The following is a 16,374-nucleotide window of genomic DNA, read 5'->3' as shown; positions in this document are numbered from 1 at the left end:
ATACTATATACTTTATACTATAAAAAATATGTATATGGATTTCCTTTAGTTCAGAAATAAGACCAGGTCCTCGCTTTTTGGATCGTTTTTGCGTGTTTTTTTTTATGATTACAAGCAATGTTCAGCTTTCAACCTGAGGTAAGGCCTTGATAAACTGTTATGTTCGTCTTTTGCATATGCGAGTCACTATACGACAAATATAGAAAACTACCCAGACCCGCCTTATTTTTCCAGCGTGACACTGTGCTATGCGCCATGGTAAAGAGAGGTGTAGTACTAGTAGCGACAAAAATGAGGTCCAATTATTTACTGGGTGGTTGCGTTTATTTCAGTCAACTTTCCTTTTATTTCTGACAGCACTTCACTCCGAGATAAGAAGCGTGTCAGCAACTGACGGGTGCAGAATCAATCTGTTCTCTTTGTACTAGTTATTATTTATTATATTATATATATTTATATATTATTAACAATACGCTTTAACAACAGTTACAGTTCCGCTACTGAACTCCCATCAATCCAATGAGTGGGTTGCAAATAGGAGTAGCAAATTAGTAGCTTTTTTTGTCATACCTAAATTTTCCTGTAAATTATACCCCGAAAACATACTAATATCGAATACTATTAGAAATGATGGTAACGAATGACGTATGGTTATTAAATTGAGTCGATCTAAAATGTTTGCCCTCCAAGGCGACATCGATAACCAAACGATATGTGGGCAAAACTGCCTAAATTCGCTAAGGCAAGCCCATTACTAGTGGCTGCACTGACTGCTCATAGAGACTAGCTTTTTTTTTTTTTTTTTTTTTTTTTTTAATATATTGAGCGCTACGCTAACCGAATGTTTGAATTGGCCTCCCTTCAATTCGCCAGCTCCACGGACAGGAACGGTAAGTGAACAGAGAGTTTTATTTCTCCAACCAAAGTGCTCAGTAAGACTTTTTTATGCAATAAACATTTTTAATAGGGTTCGAAGATTTGGGCTAGAGATTTACACTTTTCCTTGTTGCCATTGCGCAATGTCCGCACGTCATTTTCAAATTCTAGCTCTTCCATGTGATGCGGATATGTAATTTTGTGCCTCTATAGGTAGAAATTTATCCAGAGCACATTAGATATTATAACGGGATATGTTGTCTTAGATAAATGAACGAACGCAGAATGAAAAGGATATGGAGTGCCGGCAGCGATATCGTCCTCGTGCATAGTGCCTATCTGTATGAAAAATTGATCCAATAGACAATAGATCACATTACTAATCATCTGGTAATCAATCATCGGTCTTGCCACCCCGGCAGCATAGCCTAGTTAAGTTGAGACTGCTACGATATTACGCGGACCCTGGGAAGAAACACAAAGCAAGCACACATTGCATTAGCAACAATTGGCCCCATCTATGATCACCAATTTGACTTTTTCATTCGGTGGAGATGATTTTGCCCTCAAACGCGGTGAAAATATTGCCACTGTGGGCTAGCGCGAGAGTCAGTGCTGCCGATAGCCGATGCGGTTAGCGGCGTCGAATAACCAACGGTACGCACGTAACTAAGAGGAACCGCGTAAGAGCCAGGAGGCTTTTGCATATATAATTAGGTCGTGGTTATAACCTGTTTAATAGAAAAGTTGATTAAAGAGATTAATATTTAGCGGCTGATGTTGACTTCTATCGACGTTTTTTTTTCTATATCGGTGGATGATGAACTATGCGGCTTCAATAATTCAACAAACACCCTGCATTCTCAATCGAACTAATTTAAAAATCACATAAAAAAAAATATTCATACGTTTCGTATGTGCATAATTCCTGCGATCATGCTCCATCTAAGCTAAAGACTTCACGAAGCGTGCTACTCGGATTGTTAGCTGTTTATTATTCGGTGGCTGTACAAACGTGGGGTTCTTCCTCTAACCACTTGTATTATAGTTGCTAAATAAAAAGTCAACACTTTAGATTAAGCACTGTGTCATAATGGACCCGACACCCTTCGAGATCTGATTGCTAAGAATAAATGTCTGGTCGAACATCCTATCGCCACACGTCGTACGCATTACAGCAGTCCGGTACGCGTGATAAAGCCGATAAATTTGTAACATTTCTATTGTTTACCATACCATACATGATACACTATCGCATAACGTAACAGATAGACATACATATATATAAATGTGTCATTGAAAATCCCTCGCAAATCAGGCCAATATACTGGTCATCGAATAGCAAAAGCTGTGCCGTTACATTTACTCGAAGTACGCAAGTCTCACGAATAAATTCGCTGGGCATACAAGCTGGCACCGTTAAAAGCCGGAGCCACCACAGTCAGTTTTATCCATTCACAAAAATCATGACAGTTTTTTCCTTGGCAGCCGACAGATTAAAAACTAAAATTTTTAGTCCTAGGAAAACTCTTGCTTGTTTCGGCAGAAAACATCAGACCTTCTTCATTCCATCGAGTACAATATATTATAGCAAACCTTTGTAGAGGCATGACACATAATTCTACCTATGCCCGAGCAGATTTCTGCTGCCAAATTTTCTAATTCAGGCTTCCCCGTTTTGAATTACCATTGTTAATAACTGTGATTCACGGCACGGTATTGTTGTTTTTGTGTTAATCAAATCGTGACTTGCAGGAAATCTTACGTGGCAATATGCTCATGGTGGTAAAATGTTATAAGACACTTGCTCGATTCGTTTGATTTGTCTTGGATGTATAACTGAAATGTTAGTGGCAAGATAGTGCTTCTTCGATATTGAAGAATTAGAACATGTTACTGTACACGGTACGTTAGCGAGAATTTAATTTGTAACAATGTCCATGGTAAGCCATCCAAGTCGCTCATTCAATGCTTTTCATTATCTTCAATATGTTTTTTAGATAGTATTGGTAACTTCCATAATGATTTTCTCTTGATCGTGTTACTCCTGAGCCGGTAGAATGTGTCACGTGCCCTGTTCGCGCAGCAGGTACCCATCAAAGCTAAAAGATTGAACATTTTCAACAGCATAAGAGCTGCGGCCTTGATACCAAGCGCCTAGTGTATAAGAGACCTAATGAACGTTAATTCAATGAAATGAGTTTTTTTTTTTGTCTTTAACATACCAATTCTGTTTATTGACACTAACAGCTAGACCTGTTACGAATACAGGCTGCATTTGACGAATATTTACAGTCCAGCTCTAATGTATATTTTATAGTATCGTACTCTGTAATGTGTTATTATCATTTGCAGATGGTCCTTATGAGCAAAAAGCTCGCCCGCTGTTTGAAAATGAAAAGGGTCAAAAGCTTTCGCGCAGACCGTGGCTGTCACGTAGGACCAGATCGTTCAGATATTAAAAACATCCGAGGGATAGATCCGCTGTAGCATTCTCAGACAACAAGCGGCATAGCTTATTGCAGCTCTTGCCTTATCGTAATAATGATTTGATGAAAGCTACTTACAACTGGGTTAAAGACAATGAAGCTTTTCGTGTTTTTCTTCTGTAGTAGCCGGTTGTGCTATAATAAGCAGAGCGTGTGCAGAGTGTAATAGAATTTCAATCTTTACAACGGCGAAAAATCTACGGCACAACAGCTTGTATCAACCAGAGCGGTTACGATGAAATGGCTCTCAGCAGATGAGTGCATGCGGCTCGTGATCTGACGGACTGTCTCAACCATACTACCGCCTCAGACGTAGAACAAGCATTTAAAAGCTAAAGTTATTTATTTATCAACCGTCTACAAGCTTATTCCGATTGAAAAGCCGCCGATCGTACTGACGCTTTTAATAACCGCCGCTAGGGCCTAATGTCAAAGAATTTTGCCTTGACCATGTGGCTAGAAATAAGATTTCCATGAAAACGCCCTTCGCTGTTTCAACCTAAATAAAAATCTCATTTAAATAAAGTAAAAACCGGTGCAGGCAGAAGAAACGTCGGACACTGACTTTAACTAGTGTCTACAATTTGCCTTGGACTTCTGAAAATTAGTTTTAGTTAGGAACTTCCTCGAAATAGAACCCGTAGACTCGCATTCGTCGTACACTTGATTAGACAGACAGAAATTTCCACCTCGAAATTCGGTATTCCTATTCTGTGTCAGAAATGGCCTTTCACTAATGATTCCAATAAATGCTTTGCGGTTACTTGTTTAATGCTTTTCCCCTTACGGTTAGGTGGAATACTATGACAATTATATGTTGGGTTAAAGGTAAATAAAGATCAATCCAATTAACCAACAGACCGAACCGTACCGTTTCATTAAAGGTACAAAATTCTGTTAGTTGAAAATAATAAACCACCAGAAAAGCGTCAATATATCGACAAAATAACAGTTCCCTTTAAAAATATAGGAAATAAAAATAAGCAATATTTACAAGGGGGAGTTCGTAACGTTTCTATAAAAACATTATTTGTTTTTAGCTAATGTCATACTTCATAATTGCATTTAACGTAGAAAACGCCTGCGAAATGCACTATCTGATTCGCAGCATCTGGAAGGAATAGTTAGACTCGTGCGTGGAAGAAAATAGCTGCAATTAAAATAACTGGAAAAGCTGAATTGTCAGGGCGTCCATCTGATACGACGGTCGCGCAATAAAAAGCTAACTTACCTGGCGAAATTGAGAACAGTTGCCACTCAGCCGCTAGCTTAATCTGCCTGTCTCTTGCTTAGAACTATCCGGCGTAAATAAATTATCCCACTTGCTTTCCGAGATTGACCATAGGATATTAAGTTGATACCTTCGGCTTCTTCGGCGAGATATTGCTGTAAGGCATAATTCTATAAATATAGTAGACATATATAGTTACATACTGTGAAGCCGTAGGTCGCTTTCGAGTTCGGACGTGCTATAAGCGCCTCCTCTGGAAACAACGAAAGAAAAAAAATAGGAAAAACAACATAGAAAAATTGAGATCGGGATCTGGCTACAAAAAATAAAAATCAGAGAAATCATTTATGGTAGATAAACATGTGTACGTTTTTATATATTTCTTATCTTATGATATAAATGTGATTCAGCATAGAATACATCCATAGAGCTTCAGGTGTGTAAGAAGCTACTAAGATCATTGGTTGTACATTAAGCATGAACAATTTTCCTTGTTTTAGAGTGATGGACATATCAAAATAGTTGCTCCCCATTTTGCTTATTGTTGTAACACGGAGGTTTATCGTTACAAAAAACATTGATTCTAATTAAGAAGACTGTTAGCCTATTTTTCTTTTTGAGAAAACTGGAGACTTCGTCTTTCGGGCCGACTGTAAATGTCCTAGATACGAAATTATAAAAATTGGTCAGTTCGGACACAAATATTTATATTTATCGGAACAAATATTTATTCAGTTGTCTGTCGTCCTTGCGATCAGAGTACAACATTGAATATATATTTTGATTATCCTTCTTGACAGTACGGGATTGGAAACTGAGTCGAAAGTTTAGATAAAATATATATAAATGAATTAGTTAACTTCTTTGAACCGCCTGAAGCGCTGCCTAACGGCTTAAGTACCGGGTGTAAATGTATATACATTTACGAATGGAACTTGTTCACAAATCGAAAATAGCATAAAGTCAAAACAACACATTGGTCACGTTACGATGCCTAGATACCTTTATTTTATGCATCAATTAGACCGCCCTATTTCTGGCGTCATCACCTTCAGATGTGTTGGCCTTGTCCCTTGAAATTCTAACTGTGCAGTTCTATAGTATAGTGTATCGTAGTCTACTTCTCAGGTGCAGAGTTACCGGATACCTGATGAGATCCTAGGAGAATTCAAGTGGCAGTTCTTTCTCCGAAAAAGTATGACCTCTTCATTATAGCAACTGGTGCACAAGGTTCGTAAGCCTTTGCTATCAAATTTCCTTTACTAGCTCGCAAAATAAGTACACAACTACGATACGCACGGCCCAGAAAAAAGCCGGAATCTTCGGAGACGGCGCTTAATATATTGCGGGTGCCATCTCATTTTTCTCGCACAAGCGTTTCAATCAACTAAAGTGAAGCCTCTAAATTATTGAGTGTACCTTGCCGTATTTATACGACGGCGCAAAAATCAACAATGGAGGACATAGCGAAAGTTATTTTGAATTTTGAAGTTCCTATCTTTCCACCTCTTCGGTAACTGTTTTCTGAAATCAATTTTTCAATATGCCGAAACTATCAGAATAGTAATATAAAAAAAAAAAAAAAAAACGAATGGAAATAATAGTTGTTGATTGTCGAAAACAAACACTTGTCTGATATCCACAGGTTCTGAACGCTTTTACTTCGATTCAAATATTGCGCCAACAGAAATCATCGATAAGGCCGCTTAGATTGCTTCCACGCGGCCGTGTCCCCAGTGGCGCAATTGGTTAGCGCACGGTACTTATGTGGCAGTCGCCGTGAGCAATGCTGAGGTTGTGAGTTCGAGTCTCACCTGGGGAACTGTTTTTTTACTGGACTCCAACCGTTTTTATCTATTTTTTTTAAATGATAAATCAAGTCTCATATAGAGTTGCAGTAAATTGTCACTATTTTTTGCCTTGAACGATTGTTAAGTTAAATAGAGTGTATGATTGAATATATGAGCCAGATCGCTAACACTAGATCGACGAATGGATATTATCGTATAACTATTATTGTTATTATTATTATTATATCGTATAACTGCTATTGACTAGCATTAATCGAGTTACATTTACGTATTTAATGAGATATTCGGACACACATGAAGATATTCAAGCCCAATCCGTTAACACGAGTTTGCAATGGACCGTAAGCATATTATATGAATAAAGGTGAAGACCTTGTGTGAATAGAGTGAATTATTATAAAAAAAAGTCGCTACTATATCGAGACAGCTGATATTAATGTTACAACCCTTTACTGCTTACTGTCTTTCCAGCAATGTATAAAATTCGACCTACAACACCAAAATATCACACGAAAGTAATATACTATATTGAAGAACGCGTTCGAAAATAAATACATTCTAATGATAAAAAAAATGTCTGTAAAAATGCAAAAAAAATAAGAAAAAATTCAATAAATGAAGCTTCGTTACGTTCACCATAAACTCCCCTTTAACCCTGAACTATCTCCTTTCGCGTCCCATTTCATAATTTCCATTGTTTATTTTCAAGACACAAAGGAGAAAGAAGGCACGATGTTACATTACAGAAACATTAAGGAAGCGACAGAGTGCAGGTTGACATGGCGGCGGCCGATGACAGCTCTCAAGTTTACGGCTCTATCTAGTCATTGTCAATTTCGTTTACTACTTGGAAGAATGAAGTAATTTACATTTATCGATTAATAGGTTTGCCTTGCATTTACATGAAAAATAGGCTGAAAGACAAACATGGTGGACAACGAGCGGCAAACGAGTCGATGAGAGCTCTGAGCTTAGCGTGGATCCGGGCGTCGAAGGCATTAGGTCGACGGTTTCGGAAGCTCAACATTCCCTGTTGTCTGGAGTGGTCTGCCAAAACGAAACTTTGCCGTACGTTTCCATGTTGATCACTAGCTGATTGGAGGTTGAGTATAGCCTCCTATGCACGAGCACGTTTTTGGAGATTACCGTGATAAATCAAGGTAGATGACGCACGCTATCAGGGAAGGAAAAGGCGAAGATCACCTACCAGACATAGGCAGGCAAACAGTCAACAGCATAAGGTACAGCGCTGCTATCTGGGCCAAGAGTGTCATCACCGACGACTGGTAGAACTAATGAAAGTAAATAAATTATGGTGATGTACTGAAAGTCTATGGAATATCGAACAAAAAAAGAAATGCTCAGATCTCGTGACGGTGTGTTACCCGAATCTACTCATGACTGTCCAATTTTCGTGGAGGAATCGAAAAGGAAAATTTATTTAAATGACAAAATTTAAACAAGCTAATACAATTGATTGTTTGATTGCCAACAACGCGTTCTCGCTTCGTTTGCTTTTGAAACCGTATTGGGGCCACTATTTGGCCAATAGTGGCCGCTACTTTTGCGAATTTAAACTTCCCGCGCATAACCTATAGCAATTTCCGTAAAGCACGTGAAATATAGGGGTCACTTATGAACGCTCATTCCAGCATGGCAATCAGTTTCAATGGAGAGAAAGTAAACTAATGAGGTGCAGAATACAGAAAAGGCATACGCGAACACGTATTGCGCGCCGTATTTCTTGGCAAGAGGAAAATATTTACATATTGCTTATTTTGTAAAACGTTTGACATAGTCAGAAGTATTTGGGGTTTTGTGCTGCTAGTACTGGAGCAAAGGGGCAATATTGTGATGTAAAGGAGAACACGCCAATAGTAGGAAGTCGAACATACGATCCGCAGCATTGCGCTGTGTACTGCAACTTTGAGATGTCCCATGTAAAGAGAGAGCCAGTATGATCCAATCTAAGAAATTAAAACTATGTGTAGCAGGCAGATATGGTTCTGAAATTTAACTTTGATGAAATGTGGAATGACCACAATTAACACAATGTGAATACTACAATGAACGCAGTTTGAATTCCACATAGTTCTTCTCAGTAAACACAGTCAATTTTTGTATATATATATATATATATATATATATATATATAAGTAAATTAGAAACATGTGCGTCCAGAAAGGTTTGTTTGAAAGCCAACAGATTACAAAGCTGCCATCTTGGCAGCCGTTCTGAATTTACCTTGCGACTGCAGTGTACTCTTTCGACGAAAGGATTGCTCTTTAGAAAAGATAGACAGAAAGTTCAAACACCTTTTCACTTCCGAAAAAGAGTACGCTGTTTTGTCCCGAATTGTCAATAATATGCTCGAAACTTTCATAACCCAGACGGTTCGGAGTTAGACGTACATGTACTACTTTCTCTGCTTCGTTAACGAGTTTACGTCAAGTATTCGGCTTAAGAAAGTATTATCTTAGCGACCGGATTACAACGGTCCTAGGGCAAGCAAAAAAATCCTTTAAGACGTTTTTGTAGAGCTCATACGTCCCGTGCCAAGTATGACTGACTAGGATCAGCCATCTGCAACCGTCGTAGCACGTTAGACTTCCTGATTCAGCGCCAGCAACACTACCGTGGCGGCAATTGCGGTCGTCTAAACGGAATGGATTGTGATCAGGAAGTTGTACTTTGCGTCAAATTTGTGACCGGTATAATTTGGCCAGCACGCCCTTTTCCGGAAAGCATGTTCTCCCTCTTTGAGATGTTTCGTTGTGACCCTTCGGTTTCGTTTCTAGACTGGTGAAGTTCGTTGATGTTTTCGATCTTCCCGAACGTCGTCTATGAACATCCTCGAGAGTTCCACCCATTTCGAATCTGTCCTTTATCCTATTCAGTGTATATCGTGTAACTGGATCTGTTCGATATTCTCTACGATTTATTTTGAGTGCTAATGCCACAGATTCATACTTCTAATAGCATTTTAAAATAAATTAGTTTGTGTTGACTTTCTTTTTCATACATCTTACGTTAATTCTGTGTCGAGGGATGATCGACTTTAAGTTTAATCTGTGCCAAAAAAAAAAATTTACAAAAATCTTGTTGATAAACAAATGAGTCTGCATAGTCAGAAATTACAACTGCTGGAGACATACATACATGGATGCTGTGTGGCTGTAAGGCTGAAGGCGCGGATCTCACAATCTCCACAGTAGTGTCCAAAAAAATCACATAGCCGAAATACTTAAAAAACCTTGATGGAATGAACGATTTAACGTATTTTTCAACCTGGATCAGGAACAGAAGAGAAAAACTTGAACGATTAATCCACTTTATCACGCCTAATGGTATGCACGAATAGGAATAGGCATAGCCGCGCGCTATATTTATGTTAGGCTCGGGCAGAAGTAAATTCAGCCTTAGTGTGAACAGTACTGAAGAATCCCTTTATCAGCTAACTAAACTGTCTCTTTTCAGGGGATATTTTGCCGATTTCGTCACTTTCCTAAATCTATTTTAATTATATAGGAAGCTTCCCGTTATTATTTTATATTAAAAAAAAAGTATATAAATAATTGCCGTATGCTACTTTGAGAGGTTGTGAGTAGGTGCTACAGCGGTATGGTCTACACTTGGTGCTCCTAAAACATAGTGGCATACTGTGTGCTTACTAGCCTTTGCGCTCTCATACACGGAAGTCAAACATATGCTATACTAAATTTCACGCGATCATACTTAGCCAATACATTGAGATTTTGCTTTAGGTAGGTACGCCAGTTCTCTTTTTAGCTGTACAATATATACACATATTTAGTATACAGAATATAATTATTACGATATACCTTAGCCAAACACCAGTTTGTTGTACATTCGTCTTCGTTTCGACATTCTGCTCGTGCTCAACTATTTCGACATGCTTGTGCGATAGCTTGTCATTTATTTCAGCTTTTTACGGCCATAATAATTTATACAAATAACTCGATTCCATATGGTGTTGATCCAAACAATGAGAAGCCTTTTTTCCAGTGTCCTGTGACTGCCGAAATTTCAAGCCACACCATATTGTAATAAGAAATTAAGCAATGCCTTGAACTAAGAGACATTTTGCTTTGACAGGCACTGAACGGTAAAGGAAGATCAACCAAAACCATTCCATTGATGCACATTGGTTATCTTTCAGGTGACCTATGTTTTCATGTGCGCTCCAAGATTTTGTTTCGTATTTAAGGTTCAAAAATAGTTATATGTCTCTTTTCCATAATTCTCTCTCGATTGTGCTTTGACTAAAAGGGCGTCGAGTCTAGTCTGAGGGCACGGACCACACTTACATTCATTGTTAGGGGGACACAAAAATTCCCCCACTAACTCGAATGTAGTCGCCCGCCTGCGCTTACATGAGGACCCCAAAAAAACAGTCACGCGCATTGAACCCGGGGTCATTCCAGGTCTCGCTTTTCGGGTGCGCCAATCTAGGGGGGACGCGTATAATAAATTACACCCAGTAAAAGTTTTAAAAGGTACTAACGGCTTATGAAAGGTTGGCAATTAATGTTTGTTAAATAATTAATGATTGTCAATTTCACCCGAATTTCATCGAAGCGGCACCTTCTACATCGCTTGTTCAGCTTTTGGATTCACGCTCTGTTTAGGTAAACAGTTGGTCGGGCCTAATTCCACTTTGCTGTACTCTATCCTATACAATTGGATGCATTCAAGTTGTAGACATATACACATGCTTTTTGTGTCGACGATCTTGAAAATCCGCGGATCTGTAGTCGTGTCAATCTATTTTCATTAGAATGCATTGTTTGTTATCCTTGTTGATCTTTAACTCCAAAACCTGCGGCAAAGATAATGTTGAGCGCGAGCACCGTCGAAGAACAATTATGAATAGTACGAACCGAGAGTCGTTAAACTCGTGCCTTTTCTTCCAGCCAACACGAATAATGGCATAATTTGTTTCTGGTTGTTTTTCTGTAGCGTTAAATTTTGCAGACAACTATCTGTTTCCACACAGTTTGTCGAGGTCGTGTAGTATTCTGTAATCTGGTACTGATGTCAAAACGTTATGTAGGCATGTTCGATTCCGTACATTGTAATATGCAGCCTAGATCGTCGCGGCGCTTCTGCAGCTGCTGCTATGCCATCTGCTAAGGGATTTCCTCCTTTCTCAGTTCTCCTTCCTTAATGAGCTTCGTGAAGCAATCGAGGTCTAACAAGCTGTTCAAGAATGAAATTCTATTCTACTCAATTCTGTTAGGGAGAATAAGCACGACTGGGCCATACGAAGTTAGGCTCAAGGAAAGACTGTTCGACGATGGATAATAGAAAACTCTTTCGTACGCTAAAGTCCAGGAAGTACTTTATGTAGCTTTGCTTTGCTAACATAATAGCTTCAAGCGGGTTCTGCTGAATAGTTGACTTTCTGGTTTGGTAAGGGGTAACATCTGCGAGCCTCTGAATTGTCATCAGCGATTTAAAATATGAGCTTCTCCGTTTTCTCTTCTTTAAACTAAATTGTTAATGTTAAATTTATAAGTAAGATTATATTCAATTAGAGGAATTTATAATGTAAAATTGTTTCGAATATCTCAATATGATCCTTCGCAGTTTCCGAAAATTGGGAAATACGCAAATTATCTCCACGCAGTCTGGACTTGAATCGAAAACAGATCGTACAGCAGCTTCCTTCCATTGAGCCGAACAGCCTAAACTTGCTCGAATGGCCGCCTTTTGTTGTCGGGCGCACACAGTTAAACATCGAAGTTGATTGTACTATTGAAGGTATCAGCCTCTACTGAACACCAAATCTGTAAACGGCCCTCTTAGTAAAAAACAATCAGAACAATTGAAGCATATTATTTTTTCGTTTTTTATTATGGACACGCGTATGGTTCATGCATCCGTATCGGATACGACGTGCAAGTGCCTTTCATTTCACTGTACCTTTGTGAACTCTTGCGATGCGCAGAAGGGCCTGTGACGTCAATGCAGAAATTGAGACAGCATGAATATTATAACGTAGACCACTTAATGCGAATAGCTAAGAAAGACAAAAAGTCTAGGAAGTTTACATTGATATATTCGGCTAGAAAGACTTTAAATTTGAAGAAAACTCAAAACTTAGAAAGTAAGTAATCTTCCAGTATCAACAGTCGATTTATATATTTGATTATAAATAGGCAAAAATTTGATTTTTTTTTCACACTATAGGACGACTTCTGTTAACTTTATATCATGGATTGAGGTATATGAGTGTGTCATCTGTACCTCTAGACGTATATTTTTAGATTACTTTTCTCTGGAGCAGTGTTTATTCCGTAGACGAACTGTTCTGATAATGCACAAGATTGCCGAAAAAAACTGTTCGAAAAATTAGCATCTATCGCGTAAGAAAAACTTCGATGCGCGCAAAACTGACGAAAAGTTTCAAAGCAGTTATATTGCATAACTATACATGCTAAAAGAACAGCCTTTCTGGGAACATATTTCTACTAGGTGTATATATACGGCATTTATTGTGATATGGTGGTAAAATTTTAACGATAAAACGCTGAAGGCAATGCACATGTCGTCTGCTCCAGCGCGGCACACTGTCGACCATTCAAGCTTAATTGTTCGAAGAATGCGTATGCGTGTCAATTATACAAGCGTTTATCTTAATTAATTGAAAGAAATAGCAGCGTCATCAAGATGTTGCTAGCGTCAGCGAAGGCGAGCCACTAATACGAGAGTGCCATCGGAAGCTCCTTAAAGAACGCCGTGAGCAAGCATCCCAGTGTACAACTGGGAGTTTTGTTTTCCTCCAACTTGTATATGCTAATAGTATGTACACAATACGACCCTTTGAAGTATACAGATAAGAAGACAGCTTGGACGTTAAGGTAAAGGTTAGCGTTACGACAGCGACGAATACATTGAAATCGATTTCCTAATTCATCAATCATGATTTTTTTTACCTCAGTTGATTATAAAAGACATGTTCATAAATTATTCATTAGGCGTAGCAATAGCATGCGCCTAAAGCAGGTTATGTGCCCTCATCAGCGACTTTGGCAACAGCGAGATCAAACACATAGAACCAGTGACGCTTTGGTCACTCGATCGGGTTTACACCAGGCTTTTGCTAACTTCGAGTAATATAATAGAAACATTGGGCTAAGGTAAATGGAAATTCTAGCTTAAATCCTGAGCGACATTCGACTTTTACTTTACTAAACGCATTCTAATTGTCTGTTTCAGTCGACTCAGTCGTTCTCTTAGAGGTTCAAGCAGGAACAGCTTCTCTTGATAATATTACTTAATTATGTGTACTCTCAGTGTTCCACTACAGATCAAAATGTCATGGAAAAACTACTTCAGTTTATTATTTGGTGGAACTGATTGTCACCTATTACGAATATGTTTATGTTCCGTAGTTTACATAATGCTCTATTACTACACAAGCATCTCATTGTTTTCTCCAGAATGATAATAAAATAACGCTTAGCTTATACACCCAGGAAGACTCAAAGGACCGTTTCGATGCGATTTGTGACAAATACGTCAGTAAAACAAATTCCAATTTAAATATTTCAAGTCCAGTGTAGCGGTTTACTATTAGCTACGAATAGGAAACGTACCTTATGATATGATATAAGCGTTAAGAAAGGCACACCGGAGCTACAGCCCAGGCTGCCACGTCGTCTACCGCTTCAAGGAAGGGTAGTTTGCCCGACAAATTGTAAGACCCGTCAGCTCTAGTGTAGAGATCCTGGAGACACGAATCACAGGTAGAGCGTGACTTTCGATGATCAAAGCGGATTGGCAGGCGCGTGCTTTCAATTACAGGTTAAAAGTTACATCACTTTAAGAACCTAGGCTAGCTAACTTGAAAATTTCTCGTCTAAGAACTGCTATGTTGCACACGTAAATTTGTGCAGTGGTCTTGGAACGTGTAGGGGCTAAACTGTAATGGTACTATATAACCTGTTGTTCTTTTGCTGAAAGATTTGCTAGAGTTCAACAAATGTTCGTAGCACCTAAATCTACTTGAGTAAAACCTGCCTATGTTTCATGCCTGTTTCTATATAAAATATAATACATATCATTCAACTTTATCTGTGCAAAGTTCTGCACAGTTAAATCGTTGGATTATATTTATCTCCTCCAGCCAAGTCTTATATAGATCCATATTTATCTATTAATGTACCGCACACAGTTTCTTACGTGCTTAGTAAAATAAAGATATAAACCTAATTTCAACCTGACTATCTCAGCTTTGGATTACATGGCCGAATTACCTGTTGTAACAACCGACCAACTTCAGTCTTTGCACTCCAACGAATTTTCAAAGGCGTTTGCGCGATGTTCTTGCCTGGCAACAAGTGCCACAACGTAATTAACTGATCCCTCATCGAATCCTTACACCTATCAATGAATATGGCTGTAGTTAGAAAAATTTTACTATGAGTCATCGGCTAACATAGCTGTACAGACAATGCCATACTAAAAGTGGAATCAACATGCCGGAACGAAATACGGACAAATAAACAAAACAAAGAACGACCCACGATGCCGATCTGCTCTGGCTGTGGGCGAGACAGCGGACCAACAGGAGTGGATGTGTCCACTGGATATCACCCTCAAATGCCTTCAATGTTGAACTGACTTTTTCTATTGCTTGTACTGCAGTTCCCCTTGTTTTTCTCATGCGTAGTTTCAGTTTACTTGACGTTCGTCTCACTGAGGCCGATTCCAGGTACTCCAGCTGAAGCGGCGCGATCGCGCTTGCCGCCATCGATTGTCACATTTTCTACACGGTCGGGACACCAACCCTCCATCGTCTAGCGACGATAGAAGCGAATATACTTCTCCTGCTTTCGGTTGGCTTCTGATCAGCCGGCTGGATCAGCAGGTAGACGGTTAGTCGATCGATAGGAGAAACAAATTTATATGATACATGCCAGTGACGTACCGAAGCCACCATCTTATTGTCGTAGCGACCACAGATTCAACTTTATATATATATATATATATTTTTTTTTTTTGTATATATATATATATATATATATATATATATATATATATACAGGCAATTTAAGTTTCGTCGGCAACGCAGGCGGAGAAGAATGGCGACGATAGCCTCCTGTCATGGAACGATTGACAATTGAATATCGATCCTCTCACGGACGTTCTCTAGCCAATTGTACCCATATAATCAAACAGTCCAATCCCACTGGACAGGCAATTGCCGTTGGCGTTGCCGATGTCACTGCTGTTCGTTGTCGCCCGTAGGGAGCGACGCGTCGTTAGTCGAGGATCTACCGAAATCTCCTGGGTGTACTGGTTGCTAATGGCCAATAGTGGCTCCGAACAGTGACTGTCTGCTGTTGTTGTCTATTGGCGTACTACCCTGGTCAGTAACAGGTTATGGCGGTGTGGTGTTCATAACACCATTGGAGATACATGCGAAGCTACCCGTCTTCAATCCATATATCCTCTTGGGAATGGCCCATTCAAGTGTGTATGCTTGTTTATCTATGGTCGTTGTTTCGATAAGTCGTAAAAGCCCACAGCGATTGTTACTCAGACATTAACTCAACACGAAGGAAAAAGCGAACGAGCTACCGTCAACGGCACAGCCGTCACAAGATGGCCAAACGAAGAACCTTCGGAACCTTCATCACCAATCACGATCGGCAGCGTATTAGTCCTACGCAGACGCAGCTACTGACGTAATCAACACAATCGCCTGAAGCCGCTCCATATTGGATAATAGCTCAAACGGTGACAAAGACGAACGAGCACTAAGCGAGCTGAATGACGAGACACTGATAGAGAGAACATGGTGCGATTGCCCAGACCGATGAACACTCCGTTACTGCTGCAGCTTCTGAAGTTTTTTCGTCTATTCCTGCTGTTCAGGCCGCCGCCGCCGCTGCCGCTGCCGCTGCCGCTCATAAAGATATCAGCGAAACAAAGAACG

General features: G+C 39.4%; 1 long non-coding RNA gene and 1 other non-coding gene across 2 annotated transcripts; one reads left to right on the top strand and one right to left on the bottom strand.

The window, feature by feature from the left end:
- The first annotated feature begins 6,326 nt into the window (after positions 1-6,326).
- TRNAI-UAU (transfer RNA isoleucine (anticodon UAU)) lies at positions 6,327-6,418 on the top strand. Its single transcript is given in 2 exon segments — positions 6,327-6,364; positions 6,383-6,418. It is a non-coding gene; the product is annotated as a tRNA-Ile (tRNA).
- A 7,486-nt stretch (positions 6,419-13,904) lies between these two features.
- On the bottom strand, positions 13,905-15,180 carry LOC111268303 (uncharacterized). The gene is made up of 3 exons (XR_002685145.2): positions 15,058-15,180; positions 14,690-14,816; positions 13,905-14,160 (listed from the first exon to the last, which is right to left on the bottom strand). It is a non-coding gene; the product is annotated as an uncharacterized LOC111268303 (long non-coding RNA).
- Between the last annotated feature and the right edge of the window lie 1,194 nt (positions 15,181-16,374).

Source organism: Varroa jacobsoni, unplaced genomic scaffold (assembly GCF_002532875.2).
Source record: "Varroa jacobsoni isolate VJ856 unplaced genomic scaffold, vjacob_1.0 scaffold_1274, whole genome shotgun sequence".
NCBI classification, from domain to species: Eukaryota; Metazoa; Arthropoda; class Arachnida; order Mesostigmata; family Varroidae; genus Varroa; species Varroa jacobsoni.
The sequence above is the reverse complement of the archived record's forward strand: the minus strand, read 5'-3'. Positions and strand labels throughout refer to the sequence as shown.